The sequence below is a fragment of the Macaca nemestrina genome, chromosome 12, assembly GCF_043159975.1.
Source record: "Macaca nemestrina isolate mMacNem1 chromosome 12, mMacNem.hap1, whole genome shotgun sequence".
NCBI classification, from domain to species: Eukaryota; Metazoa; Chordata; class Mammalia; order Primates; family Cercopithecidae; genus Macaca; species Macaca nemestrina.
Window position 1 is genome coordinate 68,485,688 of NC_092136.1, and position 12,694 is coordinate 68,498,381.

Below are 12,694 nucleotides of genomic sequence, written 5' to 3' on the forward strand. Positions count from 1 at the left end.
CAGAGATGTTCATTATAGTCTCTAATAATCTTTTATATTTCTGTGGCATCATTTGTCATGTCATTTGTATTGTTTCTGATTTTGTTTGTTCCAATTTTCTTTTTCCTTCATTAATCTTGCTGTGGTCTATCAATTTTGTTTATCTTTTCAAAGAACTAACTTTCCATTTTCTTTATCTTTGTATTTTTCTGTCTCGATTTCACTTAGCTCTTCTCTGATATTTGTTCTTTATTTTCTTATGCTAGCTTTTGGTTTTACTTATTCTTGTTTGCCTGGTTCCTTGAGGTATAATGTTAGGATTTTAAAGTGAAATCCATCTATATTTTTAATGTTGGCATTTAATGCTATAGACTTCCCACTGAGCACAGCTTTTGCCATTTCCCAAATGATTTGGTATATTGTGTCTCTATTTCATGTGTTTCAATGTTTAAAAAATTTCTGCCTTGATTTTGTTCTTTATCCAAAGATTATTCAGAAAGAGATTGTTTAATTTCCAAGTATTTGTATATTTTTGAGACCTCCATTTGGTATTCATTTTTAGTTTAATCCACTGCGGTCTAAGAAGATGCTTGATATTATTTCAGTTTTTAAAAGTTTATAGAGACTGGCCAAGCATTTGAGCAATTTTTGAGAATGTTTCATGTGCCAACAGAAAGAATGTATATTCTATGGTTGTTGGGTAGAATGTTGTGTAAATGTCTGTTTAGCATTTAGTCTAGAGGGCAATTTAAGTCCAGAGTTTTTTTGTTGTTGTTGATTTTTTTACCACAGTGTTCTGTCTAGGGTGGTCACTGGTGTATAATAACTTCTGTTATTGTATTGTTTCTACCACTTTACTTAGGTCCAGTAGTATTTGTTTTATGAATCTGGTTGCTCTGATGTTGGATGCATATATGTTCAGAATTTTGTCACATTTTCTTCTTCAACTGATCTCTTTAACATTGCGCAATGTCTTTCTTTGTCTTATTTCACTGTTGTTTATATAAAGTCTGTCTTATATAAGTATAGCTATCTACTCCTGCTTGCTTTTGTTTTGCATTTGTGTGAAACATCTCTTTATGCCTTTTTGCTTTGAGCCTGTGAATGTCTGTGCTCATTAGGTGGGTTTTGATAGGCAGCACATGGTTGAATATTGTTTTTAATTCATTTTCTCAATTTATATGTTTTAAGTGGAGCATTTAGTTCAAGCTTAATATTAATATGTGAGATTTTGTTCTTTGTTACCTAATTGCTTTGTAGTCCCATTTTTGTGGTTGCTTTAGAAGATCTATGAGATTTTTACTTTCACTTCTTTTTTATTGTGGCAAGTATCACTCTTTTATTTTCTTGTTTAGAAGTCCTTTGTGAATTTCTTGTAGGGCCAGTACAGTGGTGACACATTTCCTTAGTGTTTGCTTATCTAGGAAAGACTTATTTCTCCTCCATTTACAAAGCTCAATTATCAGAACACAAAATTTTTAGCTGGTAGTACTTTTGTTAAAGAAGACTAAAAATAGGACCCCAGTCCCTTCTGGCTTGTAAGATTTCTGTTGAGGAGTACTTTGTTACTCTGACAAGATTTCTTTTACAAGTATTTTGATGTGCCTCTCTTGCTGCTTTTAGGATCTTTTCCTTCATATTGACTTTAGATAGTCTGACGCCTATATGCCTTGGTGATATTCATCTTGCAAAGTATTTTTCAGGTGTTCTCTGAGTTTCTTGTGTCTGGATATCTACACCTCTAGCAAGACTAGAGAAGTTTTCCTGAATTATTTCCTCAAATAAGTTTTCCAAGCTTTTTATTTATTTATCTTCTCCCTCAGGAATGCCTATATCTCTCACAAGTTTCATCATTTTACATAAACCCATGTTTCTCAAAGGCTTTGTTCATTTTTTAAGTTTTCCTTCCTTCCTTTTTTCTTTTCTCTTTCTTCCTCTCTCTTTCTCTCTTTCTTTTCTTTCTTTCTTTCTCTTTCTCTCTCTTTCTCTCTCTCTTTCTCTCTCTTTCTCTCTCTCTTTCTCTCTCTTTCTCTCTCTCTTTCTCTTTCTTTCTTTCTTTCTTTCTTTCTTGCTTGCTTGCTTGCTATCTTCTAGGTTAATTTAAAAACCTGGCTTCAGTCTCTGAAATGTACTATTCTGCTCGGTCTCATTTAGAGCTTTCAACTCTATTTTGTAATTCCTTCAGTAAATTTTTAGTTTCAGAAATTCTGTACTTTTTTAAATGTCACCTACCTGTTTTTTCATATCCCAAATTGTTTTTCTGATTTATTTGTCTTGGTTTTAAACTTTGTCTTGAATCTTATTGAGCTTCTTTACAATCCTTATTTTAAATTATTTTTCTGTCATTTCAGAATTTCCATTTTGGTTAGGATTCATTGTTGGAAAGGTAATGTGATCCTCTATTGGTGTCACACACTCTGTTTTTTCATAATGTATGAGTTTTTACATTGGTTCCTTCTTTTCTGGAGAAGCTGTCACTTCTTGTTTTTTAATTTACTTTCATTTGGATGGAACTTGTCCTTCATGGATGGTGTGACTGTGATTTTAGTATATGTTGAACAGCATCCTTTGGCTTTGGTTATTTAGGACTGTGCACATTTGTCAGGTTTTGGATCGGGTTGTGCAGTTCAACAGGCCAGTATGCGGTGCTTATGGGTAAGAGCCAGTTGCAAGAGAAGCAGATAAGTATGTGCTCAATTTTTGTTTACAGAAGATGTTCTCTATTGTTTCAGCAGGTGGGATGGTCTGTGGAATGTCAAGTGATCTGAGTTCCCTATTAAGTGGGAAGGGGAAGAGATGCAGTGTGGAGTGGCAGGGGAGAGTTGACAAAGTTAGGCAGAGTTGAACTGCTAAGCTTACCCACTTGCCCACAAATTCTACAATGACAAGTTCAGGCACCAGACATGACTGGGTGGCTAGGGAAGCTCCTGGTGAAATATGCCCTGGTCTGTGCTGTGCACTGGGGGATGGGGCTGGACCATCTCCACATTCTAGGCAGGCAGGAACATGTCACCTCATGTCTTGGGGCTTGTGACTCTCAGTTTAGACGGTCATTGTTGTCTATCTCTAGATCATAATGCAGCTGAGAGTCACAGAAAACAACTGTCCCATGTTTCTCTGTGAGAGTGGCTTCAGGGCAGAGCTTCTTCCCTCAACCCAATGCAGACAGCTTTATGGCTCGTTTGTTCTCCAATGTAGAAATGCTGCTGCCTCATATAGAGAGGTGGAGGGATTCTGCTTTCCCACACAGGCAAGGGGGTTTCAAATGTGGTGATGTTACCTGGATGAGCCACCGGACCTCACACCCCAAGGGAGGTCAACATGCTCCTGTAGTGATGAACTAGGCTATGCAATTCTCAGGCCCCTAAAAGGACCCCTGGATTGCATGCACAAGTATAGGAGGGCCTGGACTGGAACTGAACTAGTTGACTTGTCCTCAGGTCCCAAGGTTTCTGGCGCTGGCTGTGGTAAGTAGGGTCAGGCTGGTTCCAAGGTCACCAGCAGAATGCTCAGGTGTGGTCAGGTAAACTCTCAAGTAGCAGCAGAACACTCAGGCTGTGGCAGCCCCAGGGCAGATTGAGACCTCAGAAGGGTACTGGGCTGCACCCGAAATGAGCAGTTGGGAACAGGGTAACTATTGCAGGCTGGGCACTGAAGAAGACAGGATCCCTCAGTGGGATAAGTGGAGACAGGCTTCTGTGAGAGGGACATGTGTCTCCCTCTCACAAGAGCAGTGGCAGTATATGTCATTTTGGTGCACAAAGTGGTGCCAGTTCTCCTCACTCGCTTTCTGGTCCAGTGGCAGTGGTGGTATCAATGATGGCAGGAGCCTCAGGGCAGAACACAAGCCTCTCCAGGATGGGCTCTCAGAAGGACACCCAGCCACAGCCAAAATGCTCACAATGGGGCAGGGAGCTGCACTGCTGACCTGCTGCTAGAGAGGGCAGGCCTCCTTTAGCAGGAGCAGTCCACTCAGGCAGCTGTAAGTTGCATGGTTCGCTCATGCCTCCCTCCTTCAGAAGTGGCAGTGTCCTTCCTTGGTGCATGCAAAGATGTCTGGACTCCTCATTCCCTCCCAGGCCTGGAGGTCATGGCAGTAGTAGAGGCAATGGGAGCCCCAGGGAAAAAAATGCAGGTCTCTGGGAACTGGGTCCTCATAAGAGCACTGGGCCATAGCCAAAATGCTCAAGTAGGAACAGGGTAATTGCATTTTCCTTTCTTTCTATGATTTCTGTCACTTCTTTGATGAATTCTTGTGTGCTGTCTTAGACAATCTGTTCAAAATATGAATATTTGCTTATTATTTTGATTTCTGTCTATGAAAGAGGTGCACACTAACTGCTTCTAATCAGCCATCTTAAAGCAGAACATTTTGATTTTTGAAGTGTTTAACATCAAAGTAAATTTCAGAGCAAAGTATTTACCAACTCTAATTTAATAATGTTGAGGGGGCGGAGCAAGATGGCCGAACAGGAACAGCTCCAGTCTCCAGCTCCCAGTGCAAGCGACACAGAAGACAGGTGATTTCTGCATTATCAACTGAGGTACTGGGTTCATCTCAGTGGGGAGTGCCAGACAATCGGTGCTGGTCAGCTGTTGCAGCCTGACCAGCGACAGCTGAAGCAGGGCAAGGCATCGCCTCACCTGGGAAGCGCAAGGGGAAAGGGAATCCCTTTTCTAAGCCAGGGGAACTGAGACACACAACACCTGGAATATCGGGTAACTCCCACCCCAATACTGCACTTTAAGCAAACGGGCACACCAGGAGATTATATCCCACACCTGGCCAGGCGGGTCCCATGCCCACGGAGCCTTCATCATTGCTAGCAGAGCAGTCTGATCTAACCACAAGGCAGCAGCGAGGCTGGGGGAGGGGCACCCACCATTGCCCAGGCTTAAGTCGGGAAACAAAGCCCTGGGAATGTTGAACTGGGTGGAGCTCACAGCAGTTCAAGGAGGGCTGCCAGTCTCTGTAGACTCCACCTCTGGGGACAGGGCACAGCTAAACAACAACAACAACAAAAAGCAGACGAAACCTCTGCAGATGCAAGCAACTCTGTCTGACAGATTTGAAGAGAGCGGTGGATCTCCCAACACAGAGGTTGAGATCTGAGAACGGACAGACTGCCTGCTCAAGTGGGTCCCTGACCCCTGAGTAGCCTAACTGGGAGACATCCACTAGGGGCAGACCGACACACCACACCTCACACAGTGGAGTACACCCCTGAGAGGAAGCTTACAAAGCAAGAATCAGACAGGCACACTTGCTGTTCAGCAGTATTCTATCTTCTGCAGCCTCTACTGCTGATACCCAGGCAAACAGAGTCTGGAGTGGACCTCAAGCAATCTCCAACAGACCTACAACTGAGGGTCCTGACTGTTAGAAGGAAAACTATCAAACAGGAAGGACACCTACACCAAAACCCCATCAGTACATCACCATCATCAAAGACCAGAGGCAGATAAAACCACAAAGATGGGGAAAAAGCAGGGCAGAAAAGCTGGAAATTCAAAGAATAAGAGCGCATCTCCCCCGGCAAAGGAGCGCAGCTCATCGCCAGCAATGGATCAAAGCTGGACGGAGAATGACTTTGACGAGATGAGAGAAGAAGGCTTCAGTCCATCAAACTTCTCAGAACTAAAGGAGGAATTACGTACCCAGCACAAAGAAACTAAAAATCTTGAAACAAGAGTGGAAGAATTGAAAACCAGAATAATTAATGCAGAGAGGGCCATAAACGAACAGACAAAGATGAAAACCATGACACGAGAAATACGTGACAAATGCACAACCTTCAGTAACCGATTCAATCAACTGGAAGAAAGAGTATCAGCGATTGAGGATCAAATGAATGAAATGAAGTGAGAAGAGAAATCAAAAGAAAAAAGAAGCAAAAGGAATGAACAAAGCCTGCAAGAAGTATGGGATTATGTAAAAAGACCAAATCTACATCTGATTGGGGTGCCTAAAAGTGAGGGGGAAAATGGAACCAAGTTGGAAAACACTCTTCAGGATATCATCCAGGAGAACTTCCCCAATCTAGTAGGGCAGGCCAACATTCAAATCCAGGAAATACAGAGAACGCCACAAAGATACTCCTCGAGAAGAGCAACTCCAAGACACATAACTGCCAGATTCACCAAAGTTGAAATGAAGGAAAAAATCTTAAGAGCAGCCAGAGAGAAAGGTCGGGTTACCCACAAAGGGAAGCCCATCAGACTAACAGCAGATCTCTCAGCAGAAACTCTCCAAGCCAGAAGAGAGTGGGGGCCAATATTCAACGTTCTTAAAGAAAAGAATTTTAAACCCAGAATTTCATATCCAGCCAAACTAAGTTTCATAAGTGAAGGAGAAATAAAATCCATTACAGACAAGCAAATGCTTAGAGATTTTGTCACCACCAGGCCTGCCTTATAAGAGGCCCTGAAGAAAGCATTAAACATGGAAAGGAACAACCGGTACCAGCCATTGCAAAAACATGCCAAAATGTAAAGACCATCGAGGCTAGGAAGAAACTGCATCAACTAACAAGCAAAATAACCAGTTAATATCATAATGGCAGGACTAAGTTCACACATAACAATATTAACCTTAAATGTAAATGGATTAAATGCTCCAATTAAAAGACACAGACCGGCAAACTGGATAAAGAGTCAAGACCCATCAGTCTGCTGTATTCAGGAGACCCATCTCACACACAGAGACATACATAGGCTCAAAATAAAGGGATGGAGGAAGATCTACCAAGAAAATGGAGAAAAAAAAAAAAGCAGGGGTTGCAATACTAGTCTCTGATAAAACAGACTTTAAACCATCAAAGATCAAAAGAGACAAAGAAGGCCATTACATAATAGTAAAGGGATCAATTCAACAGGAAGAGCTAACTATCCTAAATATATATGCACCCAATATAGGAGCACCCAGATTCATAAAGCAAGTCCTTAGAGACTTACAAAGAGACTTAGACTCCCATACAATAATAATGGGAGACTTCAACACCCCACTGTCAACATTACACAGATCAATGAGACAGAACTTTAACAAGGATATCCAGGAATTGAACTCATCTCTGCAGCAAGCAGACCTAATAGACATCTACAGAACTCTCCACCCCAAATCAACAGAATATACATTCTTCTCAGCACCACATCGCACTTATTCCAAAATTGACCACATAATTGGAAGTAAAGCACTCCTCAGCAAATGTACAAGAACAGAAATTATAACAAACTGTCTCTCAGACCATAGTGCAATCAAACTAGAACTCAGGACTAAGAAACTCATTCAAAACCGCTCAACTACATGGAAACTAAATAACCTGCTCCTGGATGACTACTGGGTACATAACGAAATGAAGGCAGAAATAAAGATGTTCTTTGAAACCAATGAGAACAAAGATACAACATACCAGAATCTTTGGGACACATTTAAAGCAATGTGTAGAGGGAAATTGATAGCACTAAATGCCCACAAGAAAAAGCTGGAAAGATCTAAAATTAACACTCTAACATCACAATAAAAAGAACTAGAGAAGCAAGAGAAAACACCTTCAAAAGCTAGCAGAAGACAAGAAATAACTAAGATCAGAGCTGAACTGAAGGAGATAGAGACAAAAAACTCTCCAAAAAATCAATGAATCCAGGAGTTGGGTTTTTGAAAAGATCAACAAAATTGACAGACCACTAGCAAGACTAAAAGAAGAAAGGAGAGAAGAATCAAATAGATGCAATAAAAAATGATATAGGGGATATCACCACTGACCTCACAGAAATACAAACTACCATCAGAGAATACTATAAACACCTCTACGCAAATAAACTAGAAAATCTAGAAGAAATGGATAATTTCCTGGACACTTACACTCTCCCAAGAATAACCAGGAAGAAGCTGAATCCCTGAGTAGACCAATAGCAGGCTCTGAAATTGAGGCAACAATTAATAGCCTAACAACCAAAAAAAGTCCAGGACCAGGTAGATTCACAGTTGAATTCTACCAGAGGTACACGGAGGAGCTGGTACCATTCCTTCTGAAACTATTCCAATCAATAGAAAAAGAGGGAATCCTCCCTAACTCATTTTATGAGGCCAACATCATCCTGATACCAAAGCCTGGCAGAGACACAACAAAAAAAGAGAATTTTAGACCAATATCCCTGATGAACATCGATGCAAAAATCCTCAATAAAATACTGGCAAACCGATCCAGCAGCACATCAAAAAGCTTATCCACCATGATCAAGTTGGCTTCATCCCTGGGATGCAAGGCTGGTTCAGCATACACAAATCAATAAACATAATCCAGCATATAAACGGAACCAAAGACAAGAACCACATGATTATCTCAATAGATGCAGAAAAGGCCTTTGACAAAATTCAACAGCCCTTCATGCTAAAAACTCTCAATAAATTCGGTATTGATGGAACATATCTCAAAATCATAAGAGCTATTTATGACAAACCCACAGCCAATGTCATACTGAATGGGCAAAAACTGGAAAAATTCCCTTTGAAAACTGGCACAAGACAGCGATGCCCTCTCTCACCACTCCTATTCAACATAGTCTTGGAAGTTCTGGCTAGGGCAATCAGGCAAGAGAAAGAAATCAAGGGTATTCAGTTAGGAAAAGAAGAATTCAAATTGTCCCTGTTTGCAGATGACATGATTGTATATTTAGAAAACCCCATTGTCTCAGCCCAAAATCTCCTTAAGCTGATAAGCAACTTCAGCAAAGTCTCAGGATACAAAATTAATGTGCAAAAATCACAAGCATTCTTATATACCAGTAACAGACAAACAGAGAGTCAAATCATGAATGAACTTCCATTCACAATTGCTTCAAAGAGAATCAAATACCTAGGAATCCAACTTACAAGGAATGTAAAGGACGTCTTCAAGGAGAACTACAAACCACTGCTCAGTGAAATAAAAGAGGACACAAACAAATGGAAGAACATACCATGCTCATGGATAGGAAGAATCAATATCGTGAAAATGGCCATACTGCCCAAGGTAATTTATAGATTCAATGCCATCCCCATCAAGCTACCAATGAGTTTCTTCACAGAATTGGAAAAAACTGCTTTAAAGTTCATATGGAACCAAAAAAGAGCCCGCATCTCCAAGACAATCCTAAGTCAAAAGAACAAAGCGGGAGGCATCATGCTACCTGACTCAAACTATACTACAAGGCTACAGTAACCAAAACAGCATGGTACTGGTACCAAAACAGAGATATAGACCAACGGAACAGAACAGAGTCCTCAGAAATAATACCACACATCTACAGCCATCTGATCTTTGATAAACCTGAGAAAACAAGAAATGGCGGAAGGATTCCCTCTTTAATAAATGGTGCTAGTAAAAATGGCTAGCCATAAGTAGAAAGCTGAAACTGGATCCTTTCCTTACTCCTTATACAAAAATTAATTCAAGATGGATTAGAGACTTAAATGTTAGACCTAATACCATAAAAACCCTAGAAGAAAACCTAGGTAATACCATTCAGGACAGAGGCATGGGGAAGGACTTCATGTCTAAAACACCAAAAGCAATGGCAACCAAAGCCAAAATTGACAAATGGGATCTCATTAAACTAAAGAGCTTCTGCACAGCAAAAGAAACTACCATCAGAGTGAACAGGCAACCTACAGAATGGGAGAAAATTTTTGCAATCTACTCATCAGACAAAGGGCTAATATCCAGAACCTACAAAGAACTCAAACAAATTTACAAGAAAAAAACAAACAACCCCATCAAAAAGTGGGCAAAGGATATGAACAGAAATTTCTCAAAAGAGGACATTCACACAGCCAACAGACACATGAAAAATGCTCATCATCACTGGCCATCAGAGAAATGCAAATCAAAACCACAATGAGATACCATCTCACACCAGTTAGAATGGCAATCATTAAAAAGTCAGGAAACAACAGGTGCTGGAGAGGATGTGGAGAAATAGGAACACTTTTACACTGTTGGTGGGATTGTAAACTAGTTCAACCATTATGGAAAACTGTATGGTGATTCCTCAAGGATCTAGAACTATAAGTACCATATGACCCAGCCATCCCATTACTGAGTATATACCCAAAGGATTATAAATCACGCTGCTATAAAGACACATGCACACGTATGTTTATTGTGGCACTATTCACAATAGCAAAGACTTGGAATCAACCCAAATGTCCATCAGTGACAGATTGGATTAAGAAAATGTGGCACATATACACCATGGAATACTATGCAGCCATAAAAAAGGATGAGTTTGTGTCCTTTGTAGGCACATGGATGCAGCTGGAAACCATCATTCTCAGCAAATCTCTCTGCAATAGCAAGAACAGAAAACCAAACACCGCATGTTCTCACTCATAGGTGGGAACTGAACAATGAGATCACTTGGACTCGGGAAGGGGAACATCACACACCGGGGCCTATCACGGGGAGGGGGGAGGGGGGAGGGATTGCATTGGGAGTTATACCTGATGTAAATGACGAGTTGAAGGGTGCTGGCGAGTTGATGGGTGTAGCACACCAACATGGCACAAGTATACATATGTAACAAACCTGCACGATATGCACATGTACCCTAGAACTTAAAGTATAATAAAAATAAAAAATAAATAATAAATAATGTTAAGGGGTAAATTAATCAAGAGAATATAAACACTGTAAATGTTTATGCCTCTAATAAAAGAAATTCAAAATTCATGAAACAAGAACTTTTAGATCTTCAATGACAAAATAAACAAATCTAAAAGCAAAAGTAGAAATTTTATTACCCGGTCTCAATACTCAATGAGGGAAAAAATACACGCAAAATAAGTAAGAATACAGTAGACTTCAACAACACTATCAACCACTCTAGGCCTGCCGAAAGCCGTACATATGCTAAAAAACAACAGCATATTTCTAGCCCAAGGAAAGACTGACATTCAAAATTTGAGGTACAGTGTCTACCGAATGTGTTTTGCTAAGAATATGTAGTGTTATTCATTTCACTTTGCACTGTTTCTGATTCTCTTTTTTTGATTGGAATTTAAAAAGAATGCAATTATCAGATCAATTGTTGTAAATCATTGCCTGGGAGCATATTAACTTTTTCCAAGATCAACAGCCTAGCAGTTGCAATTGTAAATGCTACTTGTTTGAACTTTTAGTAGCTTACAGTTATTCTCCAAGATCCATCCTGTTTCTATAGGTGTTAGACTGGAGAATTGTATTAGGGATCTCTAGAGGGACAGAACTAATAAGATATAGGCATATATGAAATACAGTTTATTAAATAGAATTGACTCACACAATTACAGGGTGATAGGCTGTCTGCAAGCTGAGGAGCAAGGAAGTCAGTAGTGGCTCTGTCCGAGTCCCAAAACCTCAAAAGTAGGGAAGCCGACAGTGCAGCCTTCAGTTAGTGTCTGAAGGCCCCGGAGCCCCTGATAAACCACTAGTGTAAGTCCAAGAGTCCAAAACCCAAAGAACTTGTAGTATGATGTTTGAGGACCGGAAGAATCCAGCACGGGAGAAAGTTTTAGGTCAGAAGACTCAGCAAGTCAGCTTCTTCTGCCCTCTTTATTCTAGCCGCTCTGGTAGCTATTTGGATGCCCAACCATACTGAGCGTAGATCTGCTGCTCTCAGTCCACTGAACAATTGATAATCTCCTTTGGCAATACCATCACAGACATATCAAGGAACAATACTTTGCATCCTTCCCTCCAATCAAGTTGATGCTTAATATTAACCATCACAAGTAAATCAACATATGATTGAAACTATCATCACTTAGGTTATTTAGATATTTGATTATGTCACCAATCTCTATCTGTTTCAATGTGATTTTTAAAGATTTACTATCTTCTATTAGAGGATCAGTTTTATGGTTTTCCACATATCATTACATACTACATCCAAAAGGTCTAGGAAGCAATATAGATGCTTCTTGAATAATAATGCATTATGTCTCTAAAAATCCATCATAAACTGAAAATATTGTAATATTGAAAATACATAGAATGCTTCTAACCAACTGAACATCATAGTTTAGCCTAACTTAGGTTAAACATGCTGAGAACACTTATATTAGCTTATAGTTGGGCAAGATTATCTAAAACAAAGCCTACTTTATAACAAAGTGTTGAAAGGCTCACATTATTTATTCACTATGGTACATTGGACAATATGAATTGTTTTAGTAATATCATGGTTGACTGGAAGCTGCAGCTCGCTGCCACTACTCTGCCTCATGAAGGAGTACCTTATCACATATTGATAGCCCAGGAAAATATTGAAATTCCAAGTTTCAAATAAGGTTTTCACTGAGTAAGTATTGGTTTCACCCCTTGGTAAAATAATCTTAAAAAGGAACCATTGTAAGTCAGAGACTGTTTGTGTAGTAATTACTTCTGATCATAGACTCAGAGGCCAGGGAATGACCAATAGATGGATCCATGAGAGAACAGACTCTACTGAAAACCAGATTTCAGTCAGGACTTTATTACCTGTTCCCATCTGCCCCACATTTTAACAAAGGCGGACTGCTTGTGGGAGACATGATGGTCCAGTTATCAATAGCATCAAAATGCCCAGACATTCTCTTATTCCCAGGAGTTGTCACCCAAGTCAATGGCCAGAAATCTATTTTCAAAGGACTGGAACAATCAGTAGAATATACAAACACTCCTTGACTTACAATGGGATTACACTCTAACAAACTCAT